Raw genomic sequence first — 19,332 nt, 5'->3', positions numbered from 1 at the left:
CCTAGTGACAGAGTGCTTCTTGTGAAGGGTGCTCCCCACCATGTGACCCCACCTCGATTCTTTATTCTAGAATATTTAAACCTCTCCCTAGCATCTAAAACTTTTCTCTGTCACCAGACTCCAAGCTACATAACCTGCATCCTACTTCTAAATTAACAAAAAGTGGGTAAAGAAATATTTCTGTGCCAGGCGTTGGCTGAGGCACATGGGCTACAGACATGAGCAAGACCGGACCCCTTCTCTCAGGATAAGCAGGTTATAAAATACCTGTCATAGACTGAATCGTGCCCCTCTCCCACAAATTCACATGTTGAAGCCCTAACCCGTGGTTCCTTAGAAGGTGAAAGTGCTCAAGGTGAATACAGAGAGGCAGGTGAACTTCAGGGAAGCCATCTCCGGGGCTTTCAGCGTGGGGACAGACAGGAAGAGTCTTTAAATAGGTAAGGAAGGTAAAATGAGGTCATATGGGGGGGCCCTAATCCGGCATGACTGCTGTCCTTCGAGGAAGAGGGGGTGACACCAGGGAGAGCAGCCTCGGAAGGAACTGACCCTGCCAGCACCTTGACCCCAGGCTTCCGAGTCTCCAGAACTGTGCTGAGATAAATGTCTGTTGCTTAAGCAACCCCGTCTGTGGAATTTATGACACCTGACCTAGCAAACTAAGACAATAAGTAAATACAAAAGATCTTTGGAGGAAGGGCGCTCGCCTGTCTATGGGGACCACACAAGGAGTGGTCAACTCTCCTCTGCAAGCCCAGGGCTGCATTCTTCCTTATCGTTCTCCTAATATGTCCAGTTTTCTCCAGTGTCCGTGGCTCTGCTCTGTTTCGTCCCTTGTACAGTCTCCTTCCTGCTCCACCGCTGCAGCCAGCGTTCACCGTCGAGGCCAAGGACAATGTCACCACAGTCTTTGCTCTGTTCTGAACTTGATTTCATTTGTCTCTCCTTTTTGCTCCTGTACCATTTTCCGGGTGCCTTTCCTGTAGTCCTCATCCCCCTCATATTTATTTCTGTATCTCTGTAGTTTGGCCAACTCTTCCCAATTATAAATGCTTTGATGTACGGAAATGTCTCTCACTTACCTTCATGTCCCTCATGGCACCTGTTACCGGGACTTAACACACAGAAGATGCTCAGTAAATATGTATCTAACTGGAGCAAGGGGGAAACTCTGCTAGAATAAAGGAAGCCAATCATTTTTAAATTCTTTTTGAATGTTTATTTAGTTTTGACAGAGAGAGAGAGAGAGAGAGCGAGCGAGCATGAGCGGGGGAGGGGCAGAGAGAGGGTGAGACACAGAATCCAAAGCAGGCTCCAGGCTCCAAGCTGTCAGCACAGAGCCCGACGCGGGGCTCGAACTCACGAGCTGTGAGATCACGACCTGAGCCGAAGTCGGACGCTCAACCGACTGAGCCACCCTGGCACCCCTTACCTGAACTTTTAAGGAGAATACGGTTGTTCCTTCTTTCCTGCAAAACAAAGGCAAAAGCTACTGGGTTCTTTTCTGTTCTCTTGACGTCCTGACTCAGCCCCCTCATGATTTTGCAGCTTCATCAGATTGCCAATGTTTCCTCTCCTGTGAACAAAGTGTTTGGCCACATCTTGGCAGTCAAAGCTGTGAGCTTTTATTTTGTTTGTTTTTGAGAGAGAGCACGAGCTGAGGAGGGACAGAGAGAGAGAGAGAGAGAGAGAAGGAGAGAGAGAATCATAAGCATACTCCACCCCCAGTGCAGAGCCCAACATGGGGCTTGAACCCACGACCCTGGGATCATGACCTCAGCTGAAATCAAAACTCAGACGTCTAACTGAGCCACCCAGGGGCCCTAAAGCCATAGGTTTTCAATTTGCAGAAGTAGGGCTTTAGGTTTAATGGGGATAATCAGGAGACTGAAGACTCCAACCTTTCTGAGTCTTCAAATGTGGTTTATATGGATCTAGATGAGGTTTGGATGAAACGGGCACACTGGCTGCGAGCAAACCTAGAGGATCTAAGTACTGAGGAGCGAACCTGGAGGGGCTGAATGGGAACCCCTAACTACAAGTCTAACATTTTCTGCCCTCTGGAAATGCGGCCTCTCTTCCGGAGGTGATTTTCCCCTTTTCCCGAGGTCTGCCTTCACCTTCAAACCCGAGGGAGCCCAGAGAACAGCTTCAGAATTCCCCCCCTCATTCTCAATCACAAACAAGTGGTTTCACCCGTAAACGTTCTCCTCTTCTCCCCTGCTAGCTAAACCTTTATTTTAAAACTGTAATTAAAATATCTCTCAGAAATGTCGAGAACTCAAGCATGAGTAATCCTGGAGTTCAATAGGAACAGAGGCTGTATTGCTCTATTGTGCTCGTAACACAGTCGTCTTCGTGTAAACTGAAGCTGGGAGACCCTGTGCTCGTCAACTCGTGGGAATTCTGCCGCACAGTGAAAACGTGAACCACAGTTACGTCCGACGGTGTCAGCGAATCTCACGGACCTAATGTCGAACGCAAGAAGCTGCTCACAGAGTCCGTGCTATACTATCTCATTGTTACCAAGTTCGAGAATAGGCAAAGGGAATCTCCCGTGACGGTGAGGTGTACATGAGCAGATTCACGTAAAGTCCTCGGAAAAGTAAACGACTGGAAATCAGTCCATAAGTGTGAGCCACTTTTGTTAGAATGAGAGACGTTCAGTGAAACCTCTCTGAAATGAACGGTGCACATTAAATGGTCCCAATGAGGAGCCTGAAGGTAACCTCGTGGGAGAACCGCACAGGAGCCTCACTGAGGAGCTCGGCTCTGGGAAGCAGGACCCCTGGACTTGCAGGCAGAGGTGATGTCAGCGGGGAAATGGGCTCCCGGAAGGGCAGGAGGCAGAGGGGTTGGGAGAACAACAGGACCCATCGCATGGCTCAGGCAAGGGGTGGGACGGGGGTGGTAGCAAGTTATTTCTGAGAGGAGTGGGACGGAAGGAGCAGGAAAGCTTGTAGCAGAAGCTCCAGAGAGGGATTTCGGGGACACCCACGCCCCGAATAAGTAAAATCTAGGGCCGGCGCTTGTTATAGCTTCAGAAAGCCACATCCTTGCTTTGGAAACAGCTCCAGGAAAAGCCCCCCAGCCTGTTCCCACCAGATCCCTCCCTCTTAAGATTCAGGAAGGGCCCTGGGCCTCTGCTCCCGTATTTTCCTGAGGCATCTGCCCACTCAGTCTTCCATGCCTTCACACTCCAGCCTCGCTTCGTGTTCTCCAGGAAGAATGCACACATGCTCAGGAGTGTTGAATTTGTTTCAAAACGTTGGAACATTTGTTTCTACCTACTGCTCTTTCCCGCCTACTCTCCTTTTACTCAGGAAGTTTCTGATCCCAAGAGACTTAAAGAGTGGCTTGGGAGTTGATAGCAGATGTTATCAAGAAGGCTTTGATACTGGTTTTTAAAGTACTATTTTCTTTTTTTTTTTAATTTTTTTTTCCAACGTTTTTATTTATTTTTGGGACAGAGAGAGACAGAGCATGAACGGGGGAGGGGCAGAGAGAGAGGGAGACACAGAATCGGAAACAGGCTCCAGGCTCCGAGCCATCAGCCCAGAGCCTGACGCGGGGCTCGAACTCCCGGACTGCGAGATCGTGACCTGGCTGAAGTCGGACGCTTAACCGACTGCGCCACCCAGGCGCCCCAGAAAGTACTATTTTCTTTAGATTTATCTTTCCATATATAAATGTAAAAATGTCTCCATAAAGTGCCCCACTGCACTTATAAACTATCATTCTCAAATTAATGGACAATCATAATGAAAAAGTAATTATAACCCTCTGTAATTATAACGGCACCATTAAGTTCTTCACGCCTCAAGACTTGTTCTACATGAGAATGAGGGTTTCAACAGCGTGGCTCATCACACAGTTGCACAGATGCTATTTGAGGTTCTCACCCTGATTGTGTTTCCTTCTTCCTCACCCCCAGATAAAAGAAGTATGATGCAGGAAAGGCATGAGCACAGAGGATCGAGTATAAACTATTCACGCATTTTTTCAAAAGAAAGAACTAATTCAAATTATGTTTTGGTAGTAGAAAAGGGGACGCTTAGGCAAAACTTGCGGACTGGTTGGCGTTCCTCTAGATAAATAGGGGAAGCCTCGATCTTTCACTCCGCCAAACACGAAAATCGCTAGGGTGAGGAGACGCATTGGGTTGGCTCCAACAGTGTGTGCTTCTGAGAAGCCGTCTCACAAAACCCGACCCCAGTGAACTCCTGAGCCATTCATCACAAAGACTTTAAAAACATAGGATATACTTTGTCTCTGATATATTGGGTCAACTTTGTCTATATAGTTATGGTTTTGTATGATTAGACCCAAATGGAGAGATTTCCACGAGCATACTAAAATTGTATGCAAAATCGTGTGTGTACATGCATGTGCGCGCTTTGTCTTGTGGGGACGGATGTATATCCTTCATCACGTTCTCAAAAGGAGCCACAACTGAAATAAGGTTAAGAATCACTGACCTCCGGGTGAGGTTCAGAAAAACAAGACAAACCAAACCAAAACAAACCCGGAGAGCCTAAGAGCAAAGCCCACAGTTCACACAAAGACAGTCACAGGGTGGGTGGAGGGGACCACACAATAGCTGTGCAGAAGCAGAGAGAGCCGTCAGTCCCCACCAGACAGGGTTTGCATATTGCGGATGCTCTGAGCTCGGTTTGCCAGAATTGATTTTTTCGAGTCAGGCTCACAAATCATTCGGGTCAAGACTGTCCTCCCAAGCCCTTGGAGAAAGGGAGAAAGCCCGCGTGGACCGCAGGTGGGGAAACAGTCCAGCCAGGAGGGAAAGGTTGCTGGGGGGACGTGGCCTGGAACAATGCTGGGCTTAAACCTTATGGAGGCATGAGACAGGGCACCCATTGTTTAGACGGATCATTTCAAGCCTTTTCAGTTTGTTTGTGGTGTGCCTAGAGGCCGTCCTTCCCAAGTGGCACCTTTTCTTGAGGGATGGGTCTCAGGAGCCTGGAGGGGGAAGGGGAGGAGAAGGATTCACCTCCCCCTGGGCTCACCTCCCCCTGGACTCACCTCCCCCTAGATTCACCCCCCACCGCCCTGGATTCACCTCCCCCGGACTCATCTCCCCTGGATTCACCTCCCTCTGGATTCACCTCCCCCTAGATTCACCTCCCCTTGACTCACCTGCCCCTAGATTCACCTCCCCCTGGACTCCCCTCCCCCTGGATTCACCTCCCCCTGGTTTCACCTCCCCCTGGACTCACCTCCCCCTGGATTCACCTCCCCTTGGACTCACCTCCCCCTGGATTCACCTCCCTCTGGATTCACCTCCCCCTAGATTCACCTTCCCTTGACTCACCTGCCCCTAGATTCACCTTCCCCTGGACTCCCCTCCCCCTGGATTCACCTCCCCCTGGACTCACCTCCCCCTGGATTCACCTCCCCTTGGACTCACCTCCCCCTGGATTCACCTCCCCTTGGACTCACCTCCCCCTGGATTCACCTCCCCTTGGACTCACCTCCCCCTGGATTCACCTCCCCTTGGACTCACCTCCCCCTGGACTCACCTCCCCCTAGATTCACCTTCCCCTGGACTCCCCTCCCCCTGGATTCACCTCCCCCTGGACTCACCTCCCCCTGGATTCACCTCCCCTTGGACTCACCTCCCCCTGGATTCACCTCCCCTTGGACTCACCTCCCCCTGGATTCACCTCCCCCTGGGCTCACCTCCCCCTGGTTTCACCTCCCCCTGGTTTCACCTCCCCCTGGACTCACCTCCCCCTGGATTCACCTCCCTCTGGATTCACCTCCCCCTAGATTCACCTTCCCTTGACTCACCTGCCCCTGGACTCACCTCCCCTTGGTTTCACCTCCCCCTGGTTTCACCTCCCCCTGGACTCACCTCCCCCTGGATTCACCTGCCCCTGGATTCACCACCCCCTGGACTCACCACCCCCTGGACTCACCACCCCCTGGACTCACCTGCCCCTGTTCCACCTCCCCCTGGACTCACCTCCCCCTAGCGCCTCACTGCTGATTATCTCTTGTTTCTGGTTCTCCTGGCATTTTTGTAGCCCTGAACTTGGAGCACTCTCCTCTCTTCTCCCACCACCTTATCCTTCTTCCTCCGCGTTTGACTTTTGTAGTAAGAGGAATAGGTTACATTTGCATTTTTCAGACCCCTTTGGAGGAACGACCCTTGTGTGAAACACTAGTGTATTGAGCTTCCCTGCTGTGAACTTGTACAAAACTAATCATCTTGAGGACCAACTTCTAGTACGTGCTGTGTATTTATACACCTTTTTAGCATAATTTTTTAAAAAGTAGTAGGATGAACTGACAACATTGGGGTCCAATTAGAGTTTATTCGCATCACAAGTGACCTGGCCCAAAGGCTCACCTACTGTCAAGCGAGCAGTAGGCAACGGCGGCAGGTGAAGGCAGCAGGTGGTGAAGGTGACAGGTGAAGGCAGCAGGTGAACAAGGCGGCAGGTGAACAAGGCGGCAGGTGAAGGTCTCTACGCCTCTGTCCGTTCTGGGTTGCTCTTACTCGATCAGTTCATTTACTTGTTCATTAACTGAACACATAGTAGGCACCGGAGTCCTCTTTTTGGGGTATATTTCCTGCCTTCCAAGGATGGAAGATTCCTGTAAGGAGAGACAAGTATGTAACTGTGTGAGGTGGTGCACAGGGGGGCTATTGACTCATCAGGTATGAAGTCTCCCGTTGGCCTAGAGGACATGAGTCGTTTCCTCTCTATGAAGTCACATCTGGGAGGGGCTTGAGGGTCGAGTAGGGATGTGTGGTGGAGGGAGAGGCAGAAGGAAAACATTCCAGTGCTGAGAAAAACACATGAAGACACTCAATAAGAAAAGACTGGGAAGACAGTGGTGCTAGAAAGTCCAGCCCTCGGAACCTTCTAGCAAGGAAGTAGATTTTGTCAGAGGGGTGAGGAGACAGGTAATGATGGGTAGAAGTGGAGAGGGAAAAGGTGGAGGGTGAGTCTACAAAAGATAGCTGGAGGTTCCTAGTAGGAAAACCCATATCTGCTACAGAATTGCATTTTATCCCCAAAGCAACATGAGGATAACAGCGTTTTCAAGTGTAGCAATGATAGCCATCACATGTTTCATTTTGTCCTAAGTACTTGTCTACAGTAACTTATTTAGACCTTATTACCAATTTTATGAGATAGGTACTATCGTTGTCCCCATTTTAAGATAATGAAACCAAAGCACAGAGAGGTTAACCAAATTATGAGGGCCACACAGCTAGTAAGTGATGAAGCTGTGTGAATTAGTTAAGAGAGATTTGGACAAATACCGGAGAGCAATGTGCTGTGTGTCCCAAGCTAGTGGCAAGGAATCCAGTCTGGAGGATGTTATAGCAATCCAAAAAAGGGATCTTGTGTTGAGACAGAGCTAAGATGTAAAAGTGCGTCAAAAGTATTCTGTGTGGGGGCACCTTGGGCTCAGTAGGTTAGCACTCGACTTTGGCTCAGGTCATAGTCTTGCGGTTCGTGGATGGAGCCTCACGTCAGGCTCTGTGCGGACAGCTCGAAGACTGGAGCCTGCCCCCCCTCTCTCTCTGCCCCTCTCCTGTTGTGCTCTCTCTCTCTCCCTCTCAAAAATAAATAAATGTTTAAAAAAAGTATTCTGTGTCAAAATCCTGTCTCTCATCTGCTTGTTACCGGGTCCAAAGCAGTCTGAGTTTTCCAGGATGACTTCATCATAGATTAAAGCTTTGATAAAGAATGTCGACTGAACCTGGGTGAGCACCAACTCTTGGTTTTGGCTCAGGTCATGATCCCAGGGTCATGGGATGGAGCCCCGAATTGGGCTCCTTGCTGAGCATGGACCCTGCTCGAGACCCTCTCTCTCCCTCTCCCTCTCTCTCTCTCCCGCAGCCCCACTCCCTGGCTCGCACACACTCTCTCTAAAAAAAAAATAATAATAAAATAAAAAAATAAAGTGGGGTGTGGTATTTCCTTAGTGCATGAATATAAAAGAAAAGATGTTCTTTTATAGGGGTTCAGGCAGGGGGTGCTGCTCACAAGGAGACCTTGCATTTGCTCTGCCGAAGAAGGTGGCTTTCTGAGAGCCTAATGAGCAAGTTGGGGTTGGATGTCACGCCTTCGGGCACTGGTCTCAATTTACTTAGCTGGTGCATAGACAGGATATTTTTGCCTTATTCGTTCAACAAACCTTGTTTGGGCACTGTCACCTGCTGGGATTGTGCTGAGTGCTTGCAATCAGAGCCAAATAAAACGTGGTTGGTGAGTTCAGGAAAGTTCTCTCTGGCCCCTTTATCAGTCAAGCTCCAGCCAGGAATAAGAAGCAACACCAGTTATCCTAACGAAGAGGAATTTGTGCAGGGGGTTGGTTTCCTGGGCGATGGGCATCTGGGGAGGCAAGGGAGGCATGGCTGGGAATCCAGGCAACAACGAGTGAAGCGCGAGGCCAGGGAGCAGGGTCGAACCTGGGAACCCGTCCCAACAGCCATTCCCAAGGCGAAGGGTCACCCCAGGTGATGCGACAGAGGAGGAGGCAAGTCCTGTCAGCCTCCAGGCTGCAGTCTTCCCTCATGACCCCTCCGATGCCCCCGGTGGGGGCGGGGGGCAGCGTGCAGAGGGGAAGAGTCTGCAGGGCTCAGGCGGGGAGACAGCAAGGCCAGCAAATCAGTCATTCTGGAAGAGAGTCCAGTCTGGGTCTGAGCTGGAACCGAGACATGCCTGAGCTGCAGGCCTCCGAGTTGGAACGCCCAGAATTTGGCTCTCTTGCACCCGCCTTGGGGCCTTTGCCCGGGGGGTTCCTTCTGTCTTGGAACACTTTTCCCCAGCCCTTTTGTTTTCACTTTTTTTAAGCCTCTGCCCCAAAGTCCCGTCTTGATGATTGTAATCGAAACCCTACCACTGCCCCCATTCTTTTATCCTGCCTTATTTTTTCCCTAGAATATTTATCATGGTGGAAAATAAACATGTCACGTTATAACAAATAAACGTTTGTCATCATGTTACAATTTCACATATTCATTTATTGCTTTCTAGTTTATTTTTTGCCCCCCCCCCCACTTTGGAACACAAAATCCTCCTGGGTGGGAATTGTTGTCTCTTGTTTCCCCACGGGCCGAGAGCAGTCGATGCCATCCGGATAGCTGTAGAACGAACAAGGGAATGAGGGGATGCTTAGTTGAGGAAGAATAAGAAGGTTGTGTGGGGCAAAAGGCTAATAAAACTAGTAAGAAAAGACTCATAAGGAAAGTGCTGTGTCTGTCGAGATACCTGATCGCTCTCCCACGTAGGAAGGAGCAGCCGCAGGAAGAAAATGCAGCAGGTGTGTCGCAAACAGTATCTACAAGGTGAGCCCAGGTGCCAAAGCGGGATCAGGGCTGGGGACAGGACACCTGCCAGCGACTCCACATCGAGGCCTTGGACATTGTAGGTACACAGGTTTCTGGCCAGGCCGGCGGCACGGTCTCATAAACCGTGTGCGCTTGGGTTTGTTGGAGTGAACGATGAAGAAGGTGTGAAGGGGGAGGGCTCAGCGGAGGCCACCCCTCTTTGTAAATGCAGAGCCAGTGTTCCGTTCGCCAGAGATCCTTCCAACATTCTTTGGGCCACACTCCGCTAATATGAAAATTCTACCGGACTGCCACGAGGAAAAAAGAGTAAAAGATACAGAACACGACTCAAAAAAAAAAAAAAAGAAAAGAAAAGAAAAGAAAAAAAACAACAACCCACTACAGAAAAGTACTTTGAAAGTACCTGCGGTGAAGCGAGCAGTGTGGCTCAACGGCATCTCCTGCTTTGTTCTCAGGTAAAATCCCAGACCCCTGCACCTGTAAGTTATTCCCCACAACCATGTGGACATCATCTCAGCCTCTCTGATTCAGTCCTACGCACTGTCCATTTAATTTCTTTAAATGTTTTCATTTATTTTTGAGACAGAGACAGAGCGTGAGCAGGGGAGGGGCAGAGAGAGAGGGAGACACAGAATCCGAGGCAGGCTCCGGGCTCCGAGCAGTCAGCACAGAGCCCGACGCGGGGCTCGAACCCATGAATGGTGAGATCATGACCTGAGCTGAAGTCGGACGCTCAACCGGCTGAGCCCCCCAGGCGCCCCTCCATTTAATTTTTAACAATACCCTTGGCACATCTGTGGTCTTGCTTCCTGTTTCTGTTTCTCATTGTAACACGTCAAGGAAAGTGTACAAAGACGCATAGTGTCGACACAGTACATTGATAGTCCAAAGTTCTATGCATACTTCTGTAGGAGGAGGAAGTTGTATTGCTGTATTTAAGGAATCTTTCTTTTAGAAATGTTTACGGAATGTTGCTTATGTGCAACGGGGTTGCCAGATTTAGTAAATAAAAGTACAGGATGCTCAGTTAAATTTGAACTTCAGATCAACAGTAAATACTTTCTTACTAGAACTACGTCCCATGCAATGTTTGGGATGTACTCGTGATGTAGGTGGGCCAGGTCCCAGGACCCAGAGGGGACCCCACAGAACCAGCCAAGAGGGTCCGTGGCTGCATGCGGGATGGAAATCAGATGCCAGCCAGGAGGCAGTGAGGGCAGAATCTACCGAATAACGCCAAGTGGTGTGAGTATAGTGGGCAGAGCGTCTGGGAGACTCAGATGGAAGGGAGTCTCCCCACCACTTGGGGTTGGGGGTTTATACTGGAAAGGGGTCCAGGGTAAATGTTCTTTCAGGAATCCAGGGTGGGGTCCAATTGAAAGCAAGTGGCAGGTGAACAGCAGGTGTTATAAATCACTGAAGCCGGGGGGCGGGGTATTGATGCCAGTGTCAGCCGAGTTTGACAGACACAGAGCTGGAACAGGCTTGGGGGCCGGTCTCTTACGTTATCAGGTGTCGGGGGCCTAGGACGAAACACAGAGAACGATGAAGTTCTCCCCCCTCCCCCCTTGGGGTGGGAACATAGCTTTCTCGGTTTACTCAGATACCAGGTGAAACATGGCGCATGAGTGAGTGGGGCCTCGCAGAGAAACAGATGGAGCCCGTTGTTCAGCTTCCCTACCTTCTTTGTACTGAAGATAATAGGACGTCCCAAGTTGACTGGGCATCCTGCGTTTTATCTGGCAACTCAGTATTTGCCACGTGGTCTGTCGCGGGATAGAAACACAGAAGAATCAGAAAACACTCTAGGCTCTGCCACGTCTCCTCAAGGCAGATACAACCACCCTGTACTGTGCTTGACTTCAAATGTTTTGAAGAGTGTGCTACCTGCACAGGAAGTGACTTCTTACTAACTAATCAGGATCCTGGTACACAGAAGGCGTATTCCTTCTCTTTAAGGCTTACATCCACTGTTTTTACAGGTTAAGTTTTGCCTTGACCTTCCCAGCCTGTAGTTAATTTCTTCATAGGAAATTAAGTTTGTATCACCGAGACTCAGAGCTGAAAATTCATTTTATTGTTTACCTGGTGGTTAGATTTGCAAGTCGGGAGCAGTGCTGTGTGTCTCTATTTCGGTTACCCAACCTTGAGTGAAACCTGTATTCAAGAGGAAAGGCTTGCTTTCCGGCCCCTGTTGAGGTTTGGCAGGTGAAGATTTCTCTGGCTTGAGCATTTCTGCTTAGCTGTGATGTTAGGAGGAAAACACGGGGAGGCTCGCGCACCCATCAGGTGTGTGGATTGCTCGCTGGTTTTGCAGAAAGACAAACAAGGTTTGGCATTTGCAGTTACGAACTTGTATACAAGCCCTTCAGAACACACCCACACACAAAGGGGCGCCTGGGTGGCGCAGTCGGTTAAGCGTCCGACTTCAGCCAGGTCACGATCTCGCGGTCCGTGAGTTCGAGCCCCGCGTCAGGCTCTGGGCTGATGGCTCGGAGCCTGGAGCCTGTTTCCGATTCTGTGTCTCCCTCTCTCTCTGCCCCTCCCCCGTTCATGCTCTGTCTCTCTCTGTCCCCAAAATAAATAAACGTTGAAAAAAAAATTAAAAAAAAAAAAGAACACACCCACACAAACTGTTCAGTTAATGAGTACTACGCCAAGTTTCCCTGTCGTTTTACAGGTGGAATTTCACTGGTGTAGGCCTTAAAGGGGTCTGAAATAGAAGTATCTGATTATTATACGACGTGTCCCTGTGGAAATCACATTTCACTTGAATTCCACAAGAGAAAAGAGGTGAACAAACCCTATGTTATTTCTACTCGCAAGTGTTTACTTGCAGAGGATATGAACCCATGTTGAACATATTTCCATGGGATGCAACACGGACAAACCTACCCTGAAAGTGGATTTAGGGGAGGTGGGGGAAATGGAGAGATGCTGTTTCACGGGTGTTGAGTTTCAGTCTGGGGAGATGAGAAAGTTCTGGGGAGGGAAGGGAGTGATGGGTATACACGTTGCATATGCAGCAATGCCACCACAGTGCGCGTTTGGACGTAGCCAAAATGGCAAATTTTATGTTTTATATATTTTACCACAATAACGAATTAGACCAGAATACCAAAAGTTACATTTTTAAATATTCTGGGTAACCTGAAACATTTCTGGGGCGGCCACCCTTTTAGGAAGAAAGCACCACCTTAAACGTAGTTAGGAGTCCTCTTTCACGTTCAGTGATACTGTTGGATCATAGGAGATTGAGATCTTCACAAAAGTACCTTGCCTACGGGGCCTTGCAGCAGTTGGGAATTATTAATTGGAGAGCCCTGGCTGACCTTAACTACCACTCAGTACATAATCTTTAATTAATGTAACTCTACACTAAGTGGTTAGCGTTCCAAGGAACATGCTGCCGTGACTGCCTCCAAGCAGGCCGGTTCACTGTGCCACGTGACTGCATTAGTGTGTCCAAACGGTGGAAGGCACACTTGTGGACCCGCGGCTGCCGCGGCCCTTGGGGATGCTGGTTGTTTCCATTTATGTTTATGAACAAATAAGGATAAGGAAAACACCCAGGTATGAATGGGAGTGTGGAAAGTGTAAATAAACTTTTAAACTAACCTTATTAGCTCTGCTAATTAACCCACTTATCTGTCAGAGCCAGGTGGTGAGTAAGGAGGGAACAAAAAGATATTTTTCCTTAAAACGTTTTCTCCCAGTTCTGAATACAACTACGCAGCGGTCATGATTTTGCAAAGGCTGATGCCGAAGGCCAGGTGGCGGGTGGGAGGGAGCTCAGCAGCACACTAGGGGGTCTCACAGGGGTCTGGGGGGGCTACCGCACTCCCTCCACACCAGAAAAATTGGGGAGCCCGCTGGGAGGGAGATCAATAGTCCTGTCTCTGGGACCACTGAACTCCATCCGGGTGGACTCTCTTCCTCTCCTGTGCGTAACAAGGAATTTGGAATAGACCATTTCCCAAGTCTCCTTCCAGATTTATATGCTGATTATACAATTTGCCCCACCCGCCAGCCCCATGATAACTGAGGCCGTTTTCCTGATGGGACCAGGCAGCAGTGGCCCTCCTGTCCTTGGCCTGGAAGGACATGCTGACTCCAGAGCTCTGGTGACAAGAGATGGATGCTGTAGAGTGAGCAGGGGACCAGTGTCTTAGGGGGTGGTGTCGTTTCACTGGGAACAGGAACCCACTACAACTAACCCGAGTAACACGGGGACTTTACTGGAAGGACACAGAATTTTCAGAATTTAAGGACAGGAAGTTGAGCTGGACCTCACAAGGGACTGGAAATCCAACGCTGGAAAGCTGGGCACAAAGATGGAACACCGCTCCGATAACTCGGTCTTCCCTTCTCCCTTCTCCCCTCTTTCCTCTAGTATCTCCTGCTTTTGTTCCACCAGCTCCAACACCCTGCTCATGCCTAGAACCTAATTCCAGGTTTACAGGGCATTTCTATCTCAACACGAAAGAGACCAACTGCAGCTCCATTGGTGACCAAAACCCATGCTGCAGAGACTCTCAGCTGTTTGGGTTTGAGACAGGTCGACTTCAGTTTGCCATGCCAGTGAGTCTGGAGCATGTGGCTCAGTGCCCACTCAGCAGGGGCTCTGGGAGCAGATGCCCTTGAACAAGGACGTGCTATGCATACACTCCTCAAGCGTACTTCGGTTGCAAGCAGAAGCCTTCCCTGGCTCGTCAAGCAAAAGAATGTTTTGGAAATACACAGGGATTATCACCTGTAATCAAAGGAGGCAGGGCAGGTCCTGGTCCTCAGCAAATGGTGTTAACAGACCTTTTCTTTCGGGCACAGCCATTTATGTGACTGTTCTAAGGGTTACCTTCTGTGTTTTCCTGTGCCATATGTTAAATTCCTGGAGGTGGGGGAAGACCACGAAGGGCCTGGTTGAGGATGTGTCCATTCCTGGACTCATCTGTTTTACAGGGACATGACCAACCTGTCCCACTGTTCCTAGGACCATCCCAGTGTTTTAAGTGCCAAAATTCTAGTGTCCTGGGATCCCCCTCAGTCCTGGGCAAACCAGGACACTTGGTCACCTAAGAACATGGTCACTTGTACGAGGTATATGGTCCTTTGAGGGGACCTCTCTATTTATTAGGGGCATTTCTACCACAAGCAAACAATCGTGGTGAGCTATACGGAAACATTTCATGACATTTCGCGGGGTGCCTGTTACATTCTACTTCTTGACGGGGGGGGGGTGGTGCACGCATGTGTGTACACACACAAACACACGCGCACACACACGCTCTTCCCAGTCTCTCAAGGCCACACCTCTCCACTACATGATTTGGTGATGTCACGCACCACCACAAAGCGACTGCTAACCTCCCCAACGTGGGCAAGCGGGAAGCTGCACCCTTCTGCTGGGTGCGGGGCTGATGTCGTGCCCTGTAGGCAGACTGTCTACATGTTGTCCATTCTTCCTTCTCTGCTGTTACAATCCTGTCTGTACCTCTCACAACATAACCCAAGAGCGAGAGAAAAAAATTGTCATACCTTTTCTTCCTAAAGAGGAAAGGGGGGACTTGGCGCGCAAGAAAGTATTGATTAGACACTAGCAGCAAGCAAAACAGCCATAGAGGTAACCGTCCTCCTCCCTGTGGCTGGTAACGAAGCCTCATTACCCTTCTAAGGGCTCAGTAGTTCCAGCGGGCATTTCGGTTGGTTGGGGCGACCCGCCCAATGCGGTGATATGAGGGGTAAGAGCCCTGCTGGTCCCCCCTTAAAGGCCTCGATCACTGTCTTGGCGTCCCCGATGCAGCCCCCCGGCTCCCCCGTGCGGCCGGGCTATCTCCGACGCCCCTCTCTCCCGCAGGCCCTCCCGCCTCCTCCGATCTCCAGCGCGCGCTCGTCGCTCCCGACCGTCTCTCCGAGAAGGGGGGCGGGGGACTTGCACCTCCCGTCCCGCAGCGCCGGTCCCTCTCCCCGCCCGCTCGCGTCACCTTCCACCCCGCAAAGCGGAGCTCCGCGTCTGGGCCCCGCGGGGCCCCACCGCCGCCACCAGCCCACCAGCCCACCAGCCGGCGGCCCCGAGCACCCCGCGCCCCTGCCCGCGGCCTGGGGGCGGAACTTCCGGTCCCGCGCTCGTACGCCTTCCGGTGCCAGGCGGAAGCCGGCTCCGGGTCCGCGTTGGGGCCGGAGCGTCCCGGACGCCGGTCTCTTCAGTGGACGCGTCTTGGCCACGCCGCCGCCGCCGCCGCCGCCGCCGCCGCGCGACGGGGAGACCGGGTAGGGCCGGGGGGACCGGGGGGACCGGGGCGCCCCGCGCGGGCGGAGGGCGACCGAGCATGGTCGGGGCCGCGGGAGGGGTGCCGTGAGGGGCGGGGGGCGCGGGTGGGAGGGGTCGGGGCGCCCAGCCGCGTAGCCTCGCCGCGGGTCCGTGCTGGCTTCCGGATGTGTGTGTGAGTTGGAGGGACATCGGACGCTCCGGGAACACTCGAGGTCTCCCTTCAGCCGAGTCCCCTTCGGGCTGCACTTCTTTGTCACAGGAATTTAGCAGCCCTTCCTCCGGTCGGGGGCTCGGACCCCAGGCCGCACGTACAGTCGCCCACGCCCCCGACTGAGCCAGCAGGCGCCCGCGGACCGTAGTGCTGTCAGGCTGACCGCAGTTCTCGTTCTGGAACCCTCCGTGGCGCCAGAGTTTAGCTTGTGCTGCTTCCACTGCCCCGAGCGACCTCGTCAGCACGCTTGGAGCTGCGGAGAGGATCGCAGGGAGCTGTGCCTGCGCTTGTACTGGAGCCCCTATGCGTTAGTGACTCGGTTTACCCAGTGAGGACAGTCTAGGTGCGGTTTCAGCGGATTACACCCACTCCCTAGGATACGGGTTAGTGACTCCGTTTACTCAGTGAGGACGCTCCAGGTGCGGGTGCAGCCGATTACACCCAGTCCCTAGGATACGGGTTAGTGACTCGGTTTACCCAGTGAGGACAGTCTAGATGTGGGTGCAGCCGATTACACCCAGTCCCTAGGGTTCGGGTTAGTGACTCGGTTTACCCAGTGAGGACAGTCTAGATGTGGGTGCAGCCGATTACACCCAGTCCCTAGGGTTTGGGTGAGTGACTCAGTTTACCCAGTGAGGACAGTCTAGGTGTGGGTGCAGCCAGTTACACCCAGTCCCTAGGGTTCGGGTTAGTGACTCGGTTTACCCAGTGAGGACAGTCTAGGTGTGGGTGCGGCCGATTACACCCAGTCCCTAGGGTTGGCTACCACAAGGCCACAGACTGTGTTGAGTGTTCCCGGAACCATGGTGTCTCACTCACAGTAAACACAGGTGGTTTCTCTAGTGGCCAGGGAGGGGCGTGTCGGCTTACTTTGTCATTACTGCAGCTCATGCTGAGTATTCTCCTCATTGTCTACACTGCATGTGATTTTTATTGGCTGCGCTTCCTGAGGACATCGTACAGCCTCTCACTTAGGTGTAATTAGAGACTCCGACCTGAAAAAGCGAATTGGGTTTTGTCACAAACTGGGCACCCAGCAGGGCAGTCCTCGCGCTGTCACTGTTGGAGGGGACAGCTGCCTAGCGCCTTCCTCCTCTTGGGTGCTAGACTGCGTCGGTGCAGGTCGCCCGGAGACCAGGTTCGGGGGTCTGACTTGCACTAAGTGAACTAGAACGTTCTGTGTTTGTTGGTGCCTCAGTGTATTGCTGACTTGTAAATCCCTCACCGCCCCCCGGCTTTATCAGGTGTAATTGACAGACAAGAACTGTGTGTATTCTAGGCGCACCGTGTGGTACACATTTTGATGTACATTGTGACATGATGGTCACAATGAAGCTGATGACACGTCACCAGTACCTAACTGTCTTAAGATCTACCTCGTCCAGATCTCAGATCACAGTGTTAGTAACGCTTATGAACTCTTGATGGACTTGAAAATTTGTACTTGAGTTGGGTGTAATCTCCTTATATATAGGGACATAGCTGATATTTACAGGTGGAGAGCAGTGTCTAGAAATAAACAGTGCTTCAACATGTAATTAAGTATAGTGGGTAATTTCTCAAGTAGAAAATGGTAAAATGGCCTGATCTTTATAGTTATTGTGTTGATTGTTGTGTGGATTTCTCTATATATCTTCATTTAATCTGTTTCTTTAAGTTAGACAGTGTTCCTTTTCTGATAAGGCTTGTTCTGAATTGTCCATAAAATCTTGGTTTAAGAAATGTATTCCTCCCCCCCCCAAAAAAAAAAAGAAATGTATTCCTCCCCCTTTCGCTTGGTTTTTGGGAGATAAAACAGTTGGGAAAGTATGCAGATCTTTAGACTTTAGTTTGCGGCTGAGGAAGTGCTTGTTTTTGAAACACAAGAGCCCGCCCTCTCTGGCAACTGTCTAGTTATATGTCTGAATGATATATTTGAAATTGGATTGCTGTGTGTTCTGGATAATCTCTGGGATTTTTCTTTATTCTAATCGTTGAGTAAAATTTTAAGTTTTCTGTAGATGAACCCAAGTGTTGTTCTGTAGGATTTAGATACATTTTACACTTTAACCAATAGTGGAAATTTTAATAGGGCTGGGCAAATTACTAGTTATTCTTAACGGATTTATTACTTACTTTTGTTTCTGCGATGGCAAAATGCGTAGCTGTGCGATGGGAGAACTACTAAGACAGCGATGGCCCGGGCTGTTTTTATATTCACGTATTTACACATTGCTTTCCATAGTCACCTGTTTGTAATATGTGCAGTAGTTTGCTATATTGGGATTTTGGGCTCTGTGCTCCCTGACTGTCAACCTTATAATTACATAGTCCGCTCTCTGTTACCCGTATACCCCTTTAGAAGGGCGCCCCCTGCCGTTTGGTGGCACTGATGAAAGGACAGCGTTGATCTGCAGACCTGCTGTCCAGCTGCAGGGCCTGTGACGCATGCTGGCTGTCACCAAGATTAGCTGAGGCATCGTCAGCCTCTTCTTTTAGTAGGACTTTCTGCCCTTTCTGTGCTGCTGAGTTAGACCTTTTCTCTCAGTGACTGAGATGACGTTGGCCTCAGCCAAAAGGGCTGTCAGTATAGCCCAGTTCGTTCTGCTGACCTTGATCCCATAAATCTTGGCAAATTTTTTGCCCTCCTGACATGCAGTTATGGCTGTGAACCATTTGTTTACGTTGTTATTGTTTGAAAAACAGTTTAAATACTGAATCATGATTGCATTATATAACTGGACTACACTTACTTTTGCTTGGAGCGAGGCATCACATTAAATTCTACAGGAACCATTCTATTGAAGTGATACAGTTGCAAATACTACAGAAAATACACTGATTGTCATTAGTCTTTGTTCTTGTTATGAGTTTTGTTTGTTGGTTTGTTTTAGTTTGAGATCCTCATGAAAAGAAAAACTGTCCAGTAGGAGATGGGGGGGAGGGGATGTTAGGAGGCGATGGTGGGGGCTTTCTGCAGTGGTTGTATCTCACGTTGTTTACAGTTATCAGTGCTTGGTGGTAATAAAAAGAAGAAAGACGTAGTTGGCTTTATCATTGTTTTAAAATACCTTACAGACAGTGCTCTCCTTTATTGCCTGCGGGGCGTAGAGAGAGAAATTCCTCCTGCCAAAGGCTCTTGAAGTTGGAAAGTTTACGTGGTCATTGGGAATCGTGGAGAGGCTTGAGGGAAGGATTGAAATGTGAATAAAGAAACAAACATTGAGGTTTATTTTAGCATTGGTATTTTTCGTGGACATTGACGGGAACACGGCGCATACGAGAAGACCAAGCACCGTGTACGAGTGACCTCGTCTTAGTTAAAGCAGAGACGATAGGGCCGACCCGGGAAGTGATGCATTGTCAGGTTCTAGACTTTCCCACAAGAACTAGTGACCACACAGATAAGAAGTATCGGCGTCAACACCGAACATTTAGACCTAGGCAGTGACTATTGACTGACTTGGTCTTTCTTTCCTGACAAACAGTTACTGGTTCCAGTTTGCTCGGTGCTCCAGCTGGAAAGTACCTTGGGAGATACTC

General features: G+C 50.2%; 1 protein-coding gene and 2 long non-coding RNA genes across 4 annotated transcripts in view; 1 reads left to right on the top strand and 2 right to left on the bottom strand.

The window, feature by feature from the left end:
* Positions 1–9,022: 9,022 nt before the first annotated feature.
* Positions 9,023–9,916, bottom strand: LOC124510494 (uncharacterized). Its single transcript, XR_006961713.1, has 3 exons — positions 9,735–9,916; positions 9,252–9,618; positions 9,023–9,124 (listed from the first exon to the last, which is right to left on the bottom strand). It is a non-coding gene; the product is annotated as an uncharacterized LOC124510494 (long non-coding RNA).
* Positions 9,917–10,124: 208 nt separating this feature from the next.
* On the bottom strand, positions 10,125–11,704 carry LOC124510491 (uncharacterized). 2 transcript variants are annotated; one of them, XR_006961710.1, is made up of 3 exons: positions 11,417–11,704; positions 11,013–11,097; positions 10,125–10,854 (listed from the first exon to the last, which is right to left on the bottom strand). It is a non-coding gene; the product is annotated as an uncharacterized LOC124510491 (long non-coding RNA). The 2 variants fall into 2 exon arrangements; XR_006961709.1 differs by having other exon boundaries at positions 10,125–11,097.
* A 3,816-nt stretch (positions 11,705–15,520) lies between these two features.
* Positions 15,521–19,332, top strand: part of DISP1 (dispatched RND transporter family member 1) — a 187,045-nt gene continuing 183,233 nt past the window's right edge. The window contains exon 1 of the mRNA XM_047077198.1: positions 15,521–15,598. The gene's annotated coding sequence lies outside the window, so the exon portion shown is untranslated. The remainder of the gene's footprint in view (positions 15,599–19,332) is intronic.

Source organism: Lynx rufus, unplaced genomic scaffold, assembly GCF_022079265.1.
Source record: "Lynx rufus isolate CCGP_SWC_20201006 ecotype Redwood Valley unplaced genomic scaffold, mLynRuf1.p SCAF_15, whole genome shotgun sequence".
Classification (NCBI taxonomy): domain Eukaryota; kingdom Metazoa; phylum Chordata; class Mammalia; order Carnivora; family Felidae; genus Lynx; species Lynx rufus.
This window is presented reverse-complemented; position numbering and strand designations above follow the sequence as displayed.